Raw genomic sequence first — 14,772 nt, 5'->3', positions numbered from 1 at the left:
GACACTGTCCGGTGTACACCGGACAGTCCGGTGAATTATAGCGCGAGTGCCTCTGGAAATTCCCGAAGGTGGCGAGTTCGAGTTGGAGTCCTCTGGTGCACCGGACACTGTCCGGTGGCGCACCGGACACTGTCCGGTGTACACCGGACAGTCCGGTGCTCCCAGACCAGAGGGCCTTCGGTTGCCACTTTGCTCCTTTGTTGAATCCAAAACTTGGTCTTTTTATTGGCTGAGTGTGAACCTTTTATACCTGTATAATCTATACACTTGGGCAAACTAGTTAGTCCAATTGTTTGTGTTGGGCAATTCAACCACCAAAATTAATTAGGGACTAGGTGTAAGCCTAATTCCCTTTCACTTTTCATGAATAGCACTAATTAATTCATTTAATTTTTCTTTTTGTTCCATTTTAGATTGGCAAAAAGGGTACGCAAGTTATCCTCCTCATCACTAGAGGTTTCATATTTAGTGGAGGATCTTGATTTTACCTTCTTCCTTTTGCCGTCCTTTGCCATGAGGCACTTGTGGCCGACGTTGGGGAAGAGAAGTCCCTTGGTGACGGCGATGTTGGCGGCGTCCTCGTCGTCGGAGGAGTCGCTTGAGCTTTCGTCGGAGTCCCACTCCCGACAAACATGGGCATCGCCGCCCTTCTTTTTGTAGTACCTCTTCTTTTCTCTCCTCTTTCCCTTCTTGTCGTTATCCCTGTCACTGTCACTTGATAATGGACATTTAGCAATAAAGTGACCGGGCTTACCACATTTGTAGCAAACCTTCTTGGAGCGGGACTTGTAGTCTTTCCCCCTCCTTTGTTTGAGGATTTGGCGGAAGCTCTTGATGACGAGCGCCATCTCCTCATTGTCAAGCTTGGAGGCGTCGATTGGTTGTCTACTTGGTGTAGACTCCTCCTTCTTTTCTTCCGTCGCCTTGAATGCGACGGGTTGAGCTTCGGATGTAGATGGATCATCAAGCTCGTTGATCTTCCTCGAGCCTTCGATCATGCACTCAAAACTTACAAAATGCCCGATTACTTCCTTGGGGGTCATTTTAGTATATCTTGGATTACCACGAATTAATTGAACTTGAGTAGGGTTAAGGAAAATAAGAGATCTTAGAATAACCTTAACCACTTCATGGTCATCCCACTTTACGCTCCCGAGGTTGCGCACTTGGTTCACCAAGGTCTTGAGCCGGTTGTACATGTGTTGTGGCTCCTCCCCTTTGCGAAGCCGGAACCGACCGAGCTCCCCCTCGATCGTTTCCCGCTTGGTGATCTTGGTGAGCTCGTCTCCCTCATGCGCGGTTTTGAGCACATCCCAAACCTCCTTGGCACTCTTCAACCCTTGTACTTTGTTATACTCCTCTCTACTTAGTGAGGCGAGGAGTATTGTTGTTGCTTGAGAGTTGAAGTGCTCGATTTGGGCCACCTCATCCTCATCATAGTCTTTATCCCCGACGGATGATACCTGTGCACCAAATTCAACAACATCCCATATACTTTTGTGGAGTGATGTTAGATGAAATCGCATTAAATCACTCCACCTAGCATAATCTTCACCATCAAAAGTTGGTGGTTTGCCTAATGGGACGGAAAGTAGAGGTGCATGTTTAGAAATGCGAGAATAGTGTAAGGGGATCTTACTAAACTTCTTACGCTCTTGGCGTTTAGAAGTTACGGAGGGCGCATCGGAGTCGGAGGTCGATGTTGATGAAGTGTCGGTCTCGTAGTAGACCACTTTCCTCATCCTCTTTTGCTTATCCCCGCTTCGATGCGGCTTGTGGGAAGAAGATTTTTCCTTCTTCTCTTTGTGGTGAGAAGAAGATTTCTTCTCCTTCCCTTTGTTGGAGGAGCTCTTCTTCTTCTCCCTCCTTTTGGTGCGGGACTCTTCCGATGAAGTGCTCCCGTAGCTTGTAGTGGGCTTTTCGCCGGTCTCCATCTCCTTCTTGGCGTGATCTCCCGACATCACTTCGAGCGGTTAGGCTCTAATGAAGCACCGGGCTCTGATACCAATTGATAGTCGCCTAGAGGGGGGGGGGGGTGAATAGGGCGAAACTGAAATTTACAAATATAAACACAACTACAAGCCGGGTTAGCGTTAGAAATAGAAATGAGTCCGCGAGAGAGGGTGCAAAACAAATTGCAATCAAATAACGAGTGTGACACGTGGATTTGTTTTACCGAGGTTCGGTTCTCGCAAACCTACTCCCCGTTGAGGAGGCCACAAAGGCCGGGTCTCTTTCAACCCTTCCCTCTCTCAAACGGTCCCTCGGACCGAGTGAGCTTTCTCTTCTTAATCAAACGGGAACAAACTTCCCCGCAAGGACCACCACACAATTGGTGTCTCTTGCCTTGGTTACAATTGAGTTGAACGCAAGAAAGATTGAAAGAAAGCACGATTGCAAAAGCCAAGCGACAAGAGCGACAAATAACACACGGATCACTTTCTCTCTCAAGTCACTAATCACTAATGATCTCTTTTTTCAATTGTGAAACTTGGAGAGATGGAGGCTTTGAATGTGTCTTGGAATGGATTGCTAGCTCTTGTATTGAATGTTGAAGGTTGGAATGCTTGGATGAAGTGAATGGATGTGGTTGGGGTTGTATTTATAGCCACCAACCACTTCCTAGCCGTTGGGCCATTCTGCTGAGCGCGGACGGTCCGCCCTCCTGGTGCGGACGCTCCGCCCTTGAAGATCAACGACTGAAAATGCAACGGTCAGCAGTAACGGCTATATCAACGGCTATATTGCATTTAATGCGTCGTCAGATGTCAGACAGAGCCAGTCGCGGACGGTCCGGTCGTGCACCCCGGACGGTCCGCGAGGCCCCCTATAATTCATTTCTCCGAACCCGTCACCTTCGGGTTTTTCGGTTTCTTACCGACCGGACGGTCCGCGCGAGGGCTCGGACGGTCTTTGCTTTTCCTCCGGACAGTCTGCAGTGGAAACTTGTGTTTTTGCATTGGTTCTGTCCGAGGGTCATTCTTGTGTCGCGGACGGTCCGCCGCAGGAGCCCAGACGGTCCGCGCTTGGCCTGTTTTTCCAAAAAGCTTCTCCTGTCCGGAATAATCTACGGTATTCCGGACAGTCGAATTAGTATAGTTGTAGATGAACCTTTGGCACCTGTAGAACATACAATCTAGAGCAAACTAGTTAGTCCAATTATTTGTGTTGGGCAATTCAACCATCAAAAATTAATTAGGGACTAGGTGTAAGCCTAATTCCCTTTCAGTTTCCACCAGCAATATCATCACACCGACATGGGAAGCCTTGCCGGCTGAAAAACAGCTCCTGTTCGAGGAGCGCCAGGAGTAGCTGATCCAAGAAGCAAAGACGAAGTTCCTGGCTGACTTCAAAGTCGACAGGAACAACAAAGTCGTTCGGCAACGGGCGACAGATCTGGCTTCGCTCCGACCTACTATGATTACCCCAAATGTAAGTAGCACCAACGAACTCCAATCTCTTAAAGCTTACATAGACGAACAGCGAGAACAGATGCAAAATATCATAGGGGTTATGCAAAACGATTGTAGGAGACTAGTACGTGCATTTGATAAATCTAGTGTAGCAAATTTTCCTTCACACGAGGTTGAATTAGGAGATAATATACGTAATACATCGGTTAGAGGTTGTCACGACCAGTCACAACCCCCTTATGGGATGCCGATGGACACGTACCCTGAGCAAACGTAAATCGGCAGTAAACCAGCCGATCTACACGTGTCCGGACCGTCCGCCCGCGAGCGCGGACCGTCCGGGTCAGCCGCAGTCGGGCCCATTTTTAATGAGTTACCTAGACACGCACCCGAGCCACCACATAGGGCACCGAATTTAAACTACACAGTCGGACGGTCCGCATACAACGACGGACGGTCCGCACATAATTACGGACGGTCCGGGCCAATGTCCGGACAGTCCGCATATGACCTTTTTGAGGAAGATTGTTACTTGAATCCTCACCCATCCCAGCAACACTTCCCATCACAATATGCAATGCACCAGCCCATTAATTCAAGACCTAGAGCCCAGGAAAGCTTTCCGGCCCCACCTAGAAGGCCGGAAAGAAACGATCAAACATATGAGTCATATAGGGCAAATGAAAATGCACCACGTAGCTCAAACCAATGGGGGAACGACAACATACTAACATGCAACCAACCTCACCTATGTTTGACCAGAGAGCCGGTGGTCTTGCACCGGCTGCCATTGATATAGTGAGGGAAGAAATAGCCGGGGCGTTCCAAGATAAGCTCGGAGTAAGCATGATCCCTGGGGGGCAATCATATCGGAAGCCTTATGACAGCCGATTTGATCACCACCCATACCCACAGGGAACCAGGATACCCGAGTTTGCAAAGTTTTCGGGCGACCAAGGAAAGAGCACGCGTGAGCACATAGGCCAGTTCCTAGCACAATTAGGAGAATTGGCCGACACCGAAGCATTCCGTGTGCGTTTATTTTCATTATCCTTAACAGGGACTGCATTCACATGGTATGCCACGCTCCCTCCTAATTCCATTTTGTCATGGGGAGACTTAGAGCAAAAATTTCATGAACATTTCTTCTCTGGTGATTATGAGCTAGATTTAGTAGACTTAGTGACCCTACGACAAGAAAAGGATGAATCGGTTAGTGATTATATCCGGAGATTCCAGGATACGAGAAATCGATGCTTTCAAATTCATTTAACAGAAAAACAACTAGCGGGAATAGCCTTTGATGGATTGCGCTATTATTTAAAAGAGAGATTAGAAGGCATCCAGTTCTTTACTCTAGCACAATTACATCAGAGAGCTTCGACTTGTGAAAGCCGAAGCAAAGAACTAGTCAGAACGGTTCATCATAATGTCCCTATAGTAGAACACAATCAAAGTAGTTCGGACGATGAACCAAAGAAAGTTTACACTGCCGAAATAGTTTGGCCCGAGCAGGCCAAATCTTCGGCTTGCTCCTCCTTGCAGTCAGTTCAAAAGGAACGACAGGAGGAGGCTAAGTTTACATTTAATGTCGGCAAATGTGATAAGATATTCGATGAATTACTAAAAAATGGTAACATTAAAATTGATTATATCGTTCCACCTGCCGACGAACTAAAGCGTCGCGCATACTGCAAGTGGCACAACTCATTTTCCCATGCCACTAATGATTGTAATGTGTTCCGACGACAAATTCAATCGGCCATTAACGAGGGACGATTGAAATTTCAGGAGGACACGGAGCCCTTCCCAATGAATGTGATCGACTTTAATGGCAAAAAGGTCCTAATTTGGCCCAACACAGCCGATAAGGGCAAAGACAAAGAAGTCATCATCGGCAACGCACGGGAGGCCGATGGAAACAACAAAATTTCTTGCAGGAAAGTGATGGCCGAGAAGACTCCTGATGGAGGGGAGACACTGAAGGTAACCATCACAAACTCCAGCGCTGGGGGGCAAGCACAGACAAGGGGATATGCGCGAGAACCCATACTACGCATCGCGGACGGTCCGGTGTCTAGGCGCGGACGGTCCATAACATCACCGGACGGTCCGAAGCGTTCCGGCGGACGGTCCGGCAATGTCGAAAAGCCGCGGCGACCACGTACCTTCAAACCACGACGACCAGAAATAGGTACGTGGAAAACTAACACGTTCAAGGCAACTGGTCGGTTGGTAAAATCTAGCCCGACCTTTGATCAATTATTGTCTAAATATGTGAAAAAGAAGGCTGGCCCCAGCGACCGGCCACCAAAGGGACCTCACTTACCCACCCAGGTGCGACGGCAGGTTAGGCCGATTGGACCACCACACCAATCGGAAAGGACACGAGGTCATAATGTTCAATTAAGACCTAACGTACCTGCATGGACACCTCCACCACCATATCCACCTATGCCATATTCATACACATACATACCTCCACCATACGTCCCAAATCAAATGTGGGGCATGCCACCATACCCATTTGGGATGCCACAGTACCCCGCTTGGGGGGCACCCCAAACATCTGTATTCAATAGGTTGACACCTCCAGTACAAGACCGATTGAGAGCCCCTCAATCTGGTCCACGAGCACAGGCCCAGCAAGATTGCTGAACAATTCGGCCCCAAAGGCTGACTAATCCGGCAGGGGGGCATACAGCTACAACCTCCAACAGTACGAAAAAGGAAGACATCATGAAAATAGGAACGACAAATGTCGTCGTACAACAAAATAACGAAGGGCCGATGATTTTTGGTGAATCGGCCGACACAAACAAAAAAGAAAGTACGACTGTCAATAAAATAGCTAATCCAAAATACTCCATGCCCCGATGGTGCCCATCGGGATTGACACGATCGCAAAAGCGAAAATTACAGCGCCTTAGAGCAAAGGAGAATCAGGAGAAGGAGGCGGAAAAAATATTCAATGACACACATCCGCAGTATCCGCCACCACAAAAGAGATGGAGACCAAAGGCTGTTGAGGAAAATCAAACGGCCATAAAGATAGAAAATAAAACAACAACTGTGCAGCTCTTTGCAGGTATAGCAGACAGTAGGACTGGGCATTCGGTTCTTCGGTTCGGTTCAGTTCCTCGGTTCTTGTAGAAATTCGGTTCTTCAAAAACTAGAACCGAAATAGCAAGATAAAGAAACCAGAACCGACTAGTTCGGTTCTCGGTTCTTCGGTTCGGTTCCTCGGTTCTAACCGAACTATAACAGCCACTCTAAAATTCTGAATAACGACAACTTTTGTGAGAATTTTCAGCAACATCTCCTCACAAACAACGACAAGTGCACAATGACCATAATTTCATAGATAATACGTGGATGATTAGAGGTTCAACATAAGTCGATAACACAACATCCGAAGTTACAAACACATGTAACAAATTGAATCTAATACTTTTGGGGTTTTTCGGTTCTTTCGGTTCTTTGGAGTGCAGAACCGAAAATATCTCATTTATTTCGGTTCTCAAAAAACCAGAACCGAATTTCATTACGGTTCCTTCGGTTCGGTTAGTTCGGTTCCGGTTCTCGGTTATTTCGGTTCGGTTCCTCGGTTCCGGTTCTTTTTGCCCACGCCTAGCAGACAGTCCGGCTATAAAGAACGGACCAACCGTACAGGGCGCGGACCGTCCGATCCCTGAGGCCGACTCATCCGCAATACACCATGACACCTGCAACGACGTACCAACACCCATGGAGGAAGACGGCCCGCAAGGAGAAGACCTGGTCGACTACAAAGCTACGCCAGAACACTTAGAAAATTAGGAAAGCAAGGTGACGAATTGGTCAGGACCAGTATGGCGCTCGGCAGTATTGGGACTAACAGTTCGATTAAAGCTAAAGGGGTCAAGTCCGTTGAGTCAACCATCGGGACTAAGGCCACTGCGTGTCATCCTAGTAAGTGTCAAGATGCCTAAGAAAACTGATGTGATCACATCGAGTTAGTTGCTTTTGGTTCGCTCAGCTCCACCAAAAGGCAGGGGGGCATATGTTGAGCACCGAATTGAGCATGCGGACGGTCCGGCCCTGAGGCCGGACGGTCCAAGGTCCGGACAGTCCGCGCCTGGGGGCCGGACGGTCCGCGCGTGCGCAGAGCAGATTAGGGTTCCGAGTTTTGTGTTACGGTTGTTAGCTAAAATCACGGGAAAAGCTCGGAAATTAGTTTGTAAAGGGTCCAGCCCCCCTCCTCTATAAATAGAGAGGTATACGGCCGATTTGTAATCATCAATCGAATCAATACAACTTCTATTTCGCATTTTATCTTAGGAGTAGTTCTAGTTTAGCCCTAGTTTAGCCTTCCAATCCCCAAATTATTTGTCTCTCTTCGACTCTACGTCGATTAGAGGAGTCTAGGTCGGTCTACCCGAGCCTAGACAACTCCTAGGATCTCTCCTCCCCGACGGGGTCCCTCCCGGGAGCGAGATCCAGGCGCCGCCGGCGATCTTCCGCCGCCCCTGCGCACGCGCGGACCGTCCGACCCTAGGGCGCGGACCGTCCGGCCGTCAGGCAGGGAACCCGAGCTCCTGCACCAGGTCGCGGACCGTCCGGCCCTGTGCCGCGGACCGTCCGCGCCTGACCAGAGAGCACCGCCGCCTCGCGCCAGGTCGCGGACCGTCCGGCTCTGGGCCGCGGACCGTCCGCGCCTGACCAGAGAGCACCGCCACTGGTTCTCTTAAGTGTTTGGCGCTCCAAAAAAGCGTCAACAGGAAGCTAATAATATCATCGAAAAACTATCGTTGTTTTTGCATGGCAAAAAAACCTGCAACATCATTTAAAAATATTCTAAAAGCTACAAACCTTAGTCCCATGGATCTAAACATAGCCATGGTTGAAAGCTTAAAAGTGTGTTTTTAATTATATGCTGCTATTTGGGATGGAACAAGTAGTGAAGTAGTTATTTGCTAAGTGGTTAATTAACAAATACATACGTAACCGATTAGTTGAGTTTGTCGATGGCCAAACTAATGACATGATCAATGTACCTGAGGATCAGGGAACAGAAGCACGTGAAAACGGTGTATAAAGCATGCCACGATTAATGTACGTGGTAACAGACTCTGCCAGCTCCATGCTTTGGGTGTGGTTTATATAATGGAATTTTCCTATGGCAGTGTCATCTAGCGAGACAGAGTGCTCTCGCGTTTGGAGCTCTGGCATGCTTTGACCACAATATTAGTATTATAGTCTTCAAATTTCACCGCCGCTGGTTCACTGCTAATGTTGATTCTATATTTTGACCATATATTAGTTATTGACCATCGTTAGCCTTTATTTACTGCAACACTTTATTATAGAGTCCTTACTGTCAATCTACAAGTCACATTACCTTTTTCTTATAACATCGGACACCATATCCCATTTACTTTTAAAACTAGACAACATAGTCCCCTAACTTTTAAATCCAAACAAAATACCTTTTTGGCCGTTTTAAAGCTCAGGGGTATTTTGGCTGGTATGTTACCCGGTACCGTAGTTCGAGATGTCTTTCGAATTTAGTGACTAGTTCATAAATCGAACTTCATCCTTTTAAAAAGAATTCGTTGGTGGATCCGCACAATGATTTTGGCTCGGTTACTTCTATTCTAGCTGTACTGCCTTCTTTGGGCAGCCTGCACGGCTTCACGAGAGCAAATACCTGAGCTGCCAAACTGCAAGAGCGATAGAACATGGCTGAAGCGTGTGAACAGTGAGGGCGTCAGGCTGCATCTGCACCCGCCGTAGATGCCAACGAACATGCCATGTGCCGCCTCAGGCCGTAATGGGTAGGAGAGAAACCAAGAAAGGCTGCTCCGAGCCAAGGGACCGTGGTCTGCTGCCCTTGGCTTTAGCCAGGAATTCTGTTAGCACTGTAACAGGCGGGCGGGCGGTTGGTGCAGCCTTCAATTTCCCTGTCAGGATGTGCTGCTACTGTACAGTACAGCCAAGATTTGAGGTCCCGTGGCCGCCATTGCTATCTCCATGTACAAATGTCATCGGCCCCCGAATAAAAATGAGCTCTTATTGAGTTGACTGTTAGTCACATTTTTTATAAACTTAATCTAATTTTGTATGGAGGGATATTAGCATTTCTAACTTTAAATAAATATATTATAAAAAAACAATGATGGTACTATTTCTGTCCACGTGGATTAAGATGAAAACGGATAAACCTTGACTATTTCAGTCGCTCCTGAACTTTTGCCTCAAACCATACGTTGGTAATGGGTTAACATATATTCCTTCTACCATTGCCGTTAGTATAGCCCCCTGCCCCCACATGAGTAGCAGGCTTACAATTAAGTCATACTATCTCACTCTTATCTTTTATTTTAAACTTTATTTCATAAAAAGTGTGGCACCATCTGTTTGACACACAGCGGGGCTGCGTTAGCTTTAATCCGTCAGATGGATTGTTTGTTTCGGATTAAAATCGACTGTTTTGACTAGTACAGTTATAATCATAGAGACAAAAATACTGTAGAAATAACGAGAATCTGCGGTAAGCAAAGGGACACTCACAGGCACATGCTCCCTCTACCGAGTGCCGAGCCCATGCTACTTTCCTGCATAGAAAATTGTCTGTCCGAAGCACACGGGCGATCAGCGGCTCACGTTGCCACCCACAAAATTGGAGCAGATTCCTAGGGTTTGGACCGTTTAACAGCGGGTTGAAAAATGGTCGGACTAGAAAACGCGCGCATGCAAGTCATTCTTCAATCTGTCTTCAGCGTTGGCAAATACTACTGTCTACTACTACTACAGTCTACTATAACTACAGGAGTGTCTTGTGGACACAGAACAGCAAGTGCTGCTGGGGCGGGGGCTTTTGCAGAGCCTGACGGGAGAGGGACCAGTGAGGCAGTGACCAGGCTTGGCCGGCCCAGCCCTCTTGCGGAAGCAAATCGCATTGAACCTGTGGCGCGAGATCAGGTCCCCAATGCACGGTCCAAAGCTATAGCCATCGGCGTAGCTGCATCGGACCGCAGGGATGCGAGCCATACGTGTCGCGTGACTGAGGCAGCGAAACGTGCAAGCGTCCTGCAGCCTGGGCCTGGCCCTGGCCCCTCACTGTGGTCGGCCACCTGCTTCTCTTCCGTTGAGTGAATGCTTGCTGGGTCACGCAGCCCGGCGGACAGTGCTGGCTGCCTCCCCCCTTCCCCTTCCTCTGCATCTGCATTGATTGAACACCATGACGCCCCCCCCCCCCCCCCCCCCCCCCCCCCCCACCAACGCCAGCAAACGGAGACAATTCGGCCCACCAATGAATACAGGCTTGCTGCTGCCTGCTGGGCCGCTGCCAATGCCATTTGTGTCTGAAGTACCAAAAACCATACTATCTTCAACAAGCTCTCCTTACATCCTATGTTGACGATAACGATTTCTAGTACTCTAAATTTTTTGGATCTAAACAGTGGCTCAAGAAGGACCCTGGGAGACGCGCTCATGAAACAAACTTTACTTACCACAGACCGCTTCACTGATGGAATTGAAGGTGCAGGACATCATTTGACAGAGGTTTCAAATGATGGTGTCAAACTTCACTTGCAGGCTACGCCATAAACATGAGGGTTAATGATGTAGGTAGGCATTTGACAGTCCGGCACTGTCCAGGCTCAGGCTCAGGCTCGAGAACCCAACATCTCTGATGCTGTGTCCTGTTTTCCTGGTGAGGTGGCATCCGTCAGCTACAAATATCAGGTGTATTTTAAGTTTGTAGAAACTAGCCACAACGAGGGGTCATGTTTTGCGTTATATCTGTATTTCTACATTGCCAAAACCAAAGTGAGACCATCACAGGTTGGTGTGATTCAGATAGAGTGTCATAAAAAAAAAGGAAATAGCCATCATTGTCCTGGCTAATGTGGTATAATTGTTTTCTCTCAGTGCTATATGTTGACGTTATTGACAGAGCATAATACCAGTGCGCCAATCACCGCATCCATGGAATTGTCTTCTGCTGGCAAGGCTTCAGCAGCCTAAACAGAATGTGCATCGAATGCAGTTGTTACATTTAACAGGAAATCAAAGTTAAGAATGTGAAAATGGACAACATCAATATTACAATACCCCCACTTCAGGACGTGGAACTTGATGACGGCGGCATTGACGGAAGTCCAGCAGCCACCATTGCATAATTCTCCATGTGCTTGTTAGGATCCACTCCAATCACACAAACCTCATCTTCACTTGCATAGTACTTGAAGTTATTAGGCCCTATCCCAACACCAGGCTTTAGAATGTTCTTTCTGCAGGCGACGGTTGAGAAGAGAGCTTTGCTTGCTTTGTACCCTGCAATCTGCAACCTTCACCAAGCGAAAAGTTTAGCCTGATTACGATTATGACATGGTTATTCAGTACCGGTGCACTTTTGTTCTTTGAAATAGCAAAGACAGGAGTCACATTTGGCGAGCATTAACAATTTTAAACAATAGCAGCAGAGCTGCGTTAGTGGTATTACAGGAAATTAACAAAGATGTGGCAGACTAACAGTGGTATTACAGGAAACCAATCCTCTGCATTACTTCCCATCAATGACACGTGAGTCCAGTTCCAAATCAGGCCCACACGTCAGTGACTCATCTACAGTTACCTCGCGGAAGTAACTGCAGAGGATCTCGTTGCGGACGCAACTTGCGGTATTACATGAAGTCTACACTAAACCCAGTGACGCTTCCAACTCATAAATCTAATCTCCTAAGAGCTGGATGCTTTTTAAACCAAACCTTATTCTCATTGTTACAAGACTAGCTGGTTAGCTTTGGGTACATGATTCATTTATTTTGACTCAATAGGTAACTGGAAAAGTAGAACCATAACTAGAGAAAAAACTGTATAGGACCTCTGCTTCGTATGACTTCATTCCCTGATCCATCGCCGAGGCATAGAACTCCTCATGCCAGTCCGGCCTCAACTGCTGTACAGCACGTCTGCACTCGCTGGAGCATCACCTGCCGAACCAAGTAAAACTAATAAAGGCTTGCTCGTTTCAACAATAATCTGAATTGAATGGTATTGAATTGGTTTAAACTCATAATAAATCAAAATCTATCCTAATCTATTCTAATACACCCTAATCCACATGAAATTGAAATAACCGAAGAAACCTAAAGTGGTTAGGATGCGCACGCACCACGCCGACTAGACGTATAAAGAGAACATAAACGAGGTGACATAAGGAGCTCACGTCGGCGTCAATGGGCGGAGCGGCCGGAGAAGGAGAGCCGCAGCCGAGGAGGCGTCGATGATGTGCCGCCGTCCACAGCGGCATGGGAGCCGGGGAGGGCGGCGAGGGTTAGGCCGCGCCGGGGTACAGAAGTCGAAGGCAACGCCGCGCCATTATCTAGTTGTTCTGAATATGTGCTTTAGTTCGTAGACAACCATCGGTTCGGCCTCAGAACAGTTGGACGCGGGGAAAAGACGATCTCAGCAGTGGCCTCTCTCTCTCTCTCTCTCTCTCTCTCTCTCTCTCTCTCTCTCTCTCTCTCTGGCTTCATTGCTTCATGATGTGAATGTCGATTTCTTCTAGCATAGTATGGCAGCTGTTCTGCCGTTTCATTTCAGTTCGAAGCAAATTAGGTTTCAAAGTTTACAAAACGCATGTAGCTCTCATGTGTGTATTTAACAAGATAACAAGTTTCCGACATCAAATGTCACAGCAAACAAATGACATCTTTCTGCAGATTTTGTTGATGAACTAATAACTGTGTATCTTGCCAAGTTGAGAGGAGTGGGGGAGTAATTGATAGTATAGTGGGCGAGAAACCTTTAGCTTCGTCGTCGTCTTCTCATGCATGAAGATCATGAAATGAAGCTAGCTACCTAGCTAGTTACGTTGAATAATACACACTGCTGGTGCTGCAGTGTCATGCACACGTCTTGATATTTCTCGTACTGTTTCATCAGAACTGACAGGGAAAAGCAAAATAAAAGGTGTCCGCGGAGATACAGGGGCCGCGTCACAGTACCCTTGAGAACAGGCTACAGATTCGTCGTCGTAGGCTGTCTCTGTTGCAAAACATGACGTGACACGTGTCGGTTCGGCAGCAGGTCTGGTGCATTCATGTTACCGTAGCCGCTAGCTTGCCTTCTCTCCTTGTCCGCGTGGCCTCGGATTTTACTGCCTTGCAATTGCAACATGCCGCTGGCTGGTGAAGTGAAGCGTCACCTGTTGGCCTGCACCCGCGCGTGTACTGGCCGGACAGTAAAAATTCGTTTGGATCGAGCCGATTCTTGGCCGAAGCGACAAGTACACAGACACATCTATGCGTTCACTACATATTTTATTTTACTACTGCCGCCGGTGGTGCTACAATTCACGTTCACCGTACTCTAGTATAGTACTGCTAGTATAGTACTGCTACCCTAACATCTCTTGAGTTATTATTAATCAAAAATAGTTCACAAAAATATTTCAATTTCAAAAAGCTTCTTTCTATCGAATTAACCATCATATGTATAGTTTATAATACTCTCTCTATATAAAAATAAAATTTGTTTTGCTTATTTAGTGGATTCATCATCATCAATACAAACATAAAAATCAAAAACTAAAATAATACTATTTTGAAACGGATAGAGTATTCGATAAATAATTGAGATATCAGTTTAACAATATAAACAAGACTAGTCGATAACTCGATAGTGCATCGCTCTTTGCGTATTTGTGTCTAGAATATATAGGTTTAACAGGAAAAATGACTAGCGTTCAGTGGCTAGGGGGCTCTCTATTTTTGAGGGTCCAGTGCAGCCGTACCCTCCACACCCCCTTAGGTACGACCCTGCATGAGACGTACGAGCTCCGTTTCAGGCTCTCTCAACATGTTTAGAAGCAAAGATATGAGATTAATGGGATTAGAACGGCTTAAAAAAGATTTTAGCAAAACAATTTTAGCCCCTTCAATCACCTTTAATATCTTTGATCCCAAACATACAAGCCTCAATTGTTCAGCCGGTAAACACTCTCAAAACGACAGAATGGGTGGCAAAAACTAGCTTACAGGTACAATAATGCAACACTTTCGTGCAGAATGAATGCGGTGCGTTTCGTTTCGGCGATTTTTCGCGTTTTCGACCGACTCACACCGTCACACGATGATTGTGAGCTGTGACGAGGCACAACACAACAGAGAGTAAGCGCGACAGTTTCACATGCATGTACCGTAACAAAAAAAAAAAAGAAAGCGGCGTAGACAACAGACGTTCCCTTGTAGTAGCAAGTAGTACCTAGTGATGACTAGTGTAGGCAATGGCAGCGGTACCTCTCGATCGCTCACATACATCTCCCTCACAAGAAAATGCGATGACAACAATGAGCGGCCTAGGGCGG

The 14,772-nt window shown here is 47.1% G+C and overlaps 1 pseudogene; it reads right to left on the bottom strand.

Annotated features, from left to right (window-relative positions):
• Nucleotides 1-10,984: 10,984 nt before the first annotated feature.
• On the bottom strand, nucleotides 10,985-12,714 carry LOC103627720 (uncharacterized; annotated as a pseudogene).
• Between the last annotated feature and the right edge of the window lie 2,058 nt (nucleotides 12,715-14,772).

This window comes from Zea mays, chromosome 5, assembly GCF_902167145.1.
Source record: "Zea mays cultivar B73 chromosome 5, Zm-B73-REFERENCE-NAM-5.0, whole genome shotgun sequence".
Lineage (NCBI taxonomy): Eukaryota > Viridiplantae > Streptophyta > Magnoliopsida > Poales > Poaceae > Zea > Zea mays.
The sequence above is the reverse complement of the archived record's forward strand: the minus strand, read 5'-3'. Positions and strand labels throughout refer to the sequence as shown.